We start from the raw sequence: 3,846 nt of genomic DNA, 5'->3' as shown, positions 1-3,846 counted from the left end.
TCATGACGTAAAACTACAGGCGAGCCTCTGCAGACAAGAAGATAACTGGTTAGTAACATAATAGGTAGCAGAATTTTCCAGGACTTAAGGAAAAATAAAACTACCTTTTGCCTTTCTAGCGCGCTTGCGCTTATTCCCACTCTCAGTTAGGGCCTCAGTCACCTTGGCCCCTTCGACATCCGCTTGGTGAGAGTTGACACCTGCATGACCCTCGCGTTGGTTGGCGCCGCCGGAACCACCGGCGCCAACAGCAGCATCACCATGAGCTTGTGCATCAGCAACCAAACCCTGCTCGCCCTCGTTCTCCACTTCGGGCGTCTCGTTGTAAACACCCTCGATATCGCGAGAAGCAAGGAGCCTGTCTAGACGCATCTCTGCAAATTTAACAAGTTAAGTTAGACAAAAGTAATGAAAAGAAAACAAGTACGAATTTAACGCCCATCTGCCGCCTACCATTATCAATGGCATCTTTGATAACAGGCAGGGCAGGCGGATAGGGGCACAGGTTAGCAATCCGTAAAATATCACTATTGTATTGGCGTATGGGGAGTGCGCGGTTGTAGAAATGCTCGAGTCTCCGCTGATCGTCTGGAGAGAGAGGAGGCTTAACGTTTAACTACGCAACCGTAGCTTCCGTATGCCATGCACGAATATTCCTGTAAGCAAGAGGAATAAAAGAATCATCGATATAGAAGAACGAGTTCTTCCACTTCTTGCGCACCCCGGCTTTCAGGCGCTTCACAAAGTTAATCCCGTCGTCAAAAAAATACCAACTTTGTTGGTTTTTGCGGTAGGAAAATACGTTCTTAAACAAATCCAGCGACGGAGGAAACTGATAATGGTGGCAAATCATCTCAAAAAGAGTAACGCTACATGCGCTATACGGGTGCAACTGACCAATATCGATGTTGAAATGGTTGAGAACCTCCATGAAAAAAGGAGTGGAAGGATAGTGCACATTCCCTTCTACCATGACTGTGATGCCCCGTACTAAATCATCATGTACGGACCATCAACAACAGGATCATTACAAGGTTAAGTACTATATGCGATTTCAAAAGAAGTTTGCATTCATATAAATAGTGATGTCATAACCAACATCGAATGTTTTACAACCCAAAAGCATGCTTCACTAAGTAGAAGCAAATAATAATTGTAATAAAGTTTGTATGCAAAAGTAAACGTTCATGCGGGACATCTCTAAAGCAGCGGGTTGTCTACAGCAAGACTAGTACAACAGCGGAAGCAACCTTAAGCACCTGAGAAAAACATGCTTAAAAACGTCAACACAAAGGTTGGTGAGCTATAGTTTAAGTATAACAGTAATGTAAGTAGGCCACGAGATTTCAGTGCTACAACGAGCGTTTCAAAATAGTAATCCAAATCAGTATGTTTAAGTATATGCTCAACCGTGGGCACTCGGTAACTAACTTAACGTTTAAATAATATATCACCCCCTGAAAGTACACTTGGCAAGTGCGTATGTTTACGAAGTATTAAACACTCGTTGACTGCTAGCGATACTAGCCCGAGTGGGGATGTCAAACCCTATGGATCCATATCTAAGATTCGCGTTCACCGGTTCATAAACCAATGATTAAACGTTACCGAGCTAAAGGGAATGTTTCTGCCGTTATATAACCCACACATATATAAAGTTTAAGTACTCGTGCCTAGTATGTAAAACATAAAATCCGCATGTATTCTCAGTTCCCAAAATAAGTTAAAGTAAAAAGGGAATGCTATAACTCACAGTGATAAAAGCGGTAAAGTCGGTAATGAAAGTACGCAAGTAGTAAGTCGGTCCGAAAGGTCATCAACAAGCAATACTAGAAAGGAAAGAAAGAAAGAACAAGTGTGTGTGAAAACCAAAATGAGCAAGTGATTTGAATGAGAGGTAAATGGCTAGTATTTATAAGCAAGGAATTTGACAAGGATTGATGACATGGATAAAGGCTAGTATTTATAAGCAAGGAATTTGACAAGGATTGATAACATGGACAAGGGCTAGTATTTATAAGCAAGGAATTTGACAAGGATTGATGACATGGACAAGGGCTAATTAATTGGGTCACTAGCTAGAGTAGGGTGGGCTTGAGCCCAACAAGGTAGAAAGTCCAACAAGACTAACTATTGTGCATAATTAAATTACTACGCGTAATTAAGCATCCAAAAACCCAGGTAATTATTATTATAAAATAATAATTAATATTTCGCAGTCATAATATTCCGATTATGACAAAAGTTAAACGTGCGCGCAAGTTCGCGGTTTATTCGAAACGTCAAATAACACTAACGGTTATAAAGGCTTCCAATGATCAAGTTATGTATCCTACGTACTCTAAGGCATGTTTTAACATATAAATGGAAGTAAACCACGTAAATCAAGTTTCCAGAGTATAAAGTAACACAGTACGCACAAATACACAGTTTCGCAAAAACACAAGGCACAAAAGCAAGTCGAAAAAGCCGGGTCGTTACAATGACTTATCGATGTACAGTGATCTTACCGTCAATAACATCATTTGCGGGCTGGTTCGGTAGGGGCGCTACGGGGTTCAAATCGGCTAGAGGTGGGTACCAGTCCACCAAGAGCGCGATTTTGCGCCTTGTCATAACAGACCTAATAACCTCGCAATTTGGAGGCTCAGAAGTAGACGAAGAAGATGTCATCTATTAACAAATAATTCAAAAGATCGTAAGAAAAGAGACTAAACGCGCGCTAACCTGAAAAGGCTAAAAAGACGAGGCCGAAGTAATAAGCTGGGAAGATTTGCGCAGGATTAGAGATCACATATGAAGTAAAAAGTGAAAGGGAAGATTATGAGGTATTTATAGGGAAGTAAAAACACGAAAGACGCCTCAAGAGAAGTTGAAAAGGGACGGTTAAAATATGAAAGGTGTAGATGGTGCCACATGTCAAAAGCTGGAAAGGAAGAAGTACGAGGTAACCGAGGGCAGGGAAAACGGCGGAATGACAACTGTAGCAATTGACAAACGTCGCCTCGATTTCCTTGCATTTAATGCAGCAGGACAAAATACTTTGTTGAAATATAAATAGAAGAAAGCGGAGGCGCGTGAAAAAGAGTGGACGAACGGTGGTTACAAGCTGAGTTCAACGCCATGCGCAGTTCCTGCGCATACCATTGAACTGGGGGAATTTAATGATACGCATACCCAACCAGCTCGTGTAGCACATAAAACAGCATCGCCATAAGGATTTACAAGAGCGCGCGTTAAGGCATATAGTGCTATATTTACAACCATGGCGCCAATCCCATCGGTTCGCATTGACATGTCAGGCGATGCTGTAGCTGGCAGAGGACACCTGGCAGACAAAAGGTCAAGTCCGACAAGAACACTTTTTGCTTTTGTCGGGACAGCTTTCTCGAAGATGTACTATTGGCAGGCCACAATCCTTTTAATCTTATTACGTGGCGATAGAAGACAAGAAGGATTGCCCTATAAATATAGGACTTCGTCCATAGCATAAGAGGATCCAGAATTCACTTCACACAGATATACTCTAACAACAGCAGCTCATAGCGCAATTACACCCGCGCTACCGGACTTATAGCATTCCACTAGACATTCTTGATATACAGGTAACGTTCTATGAACATGAACCCTACAACTTAGCTTGAGCCATCGCTGACCGGACTACCCGCCGATGGTGGGTCTATGTTTAGCCACCCCTGCTGAGATCCTCATCTCGCAGGGGGTTATTCACGGTACTCCGGACCGTAGTGTTAAACCCAATTCACCCTTAAATCCCCCTTCATTGATGTCAAGCATGGACCGAACCCGACCCGATTATTCTATGCTTGATCACTTTCGAACACTTGT

Source organism: Rutidosis leptorrhynchoides, chromosome 11 (assembly GCF_046630445.1).
Source record: "Rutidosis leptorrhynchoides isolate AG116_Rl617_1_P2 chromosome 11, CSIRO_AGI_Rlap_v1, whole genome shotgun sequence".
NCBI classification, from domain to species: Eukaryota; Viridiplantae; Streptophyta; class Magnoliopsida; order Asterales; family Asteraceae; genus Rutidosis; species Rutidosis leptorrhynchoides.
Note: the sequence above shows the minus strand (reverse complement) of the source record.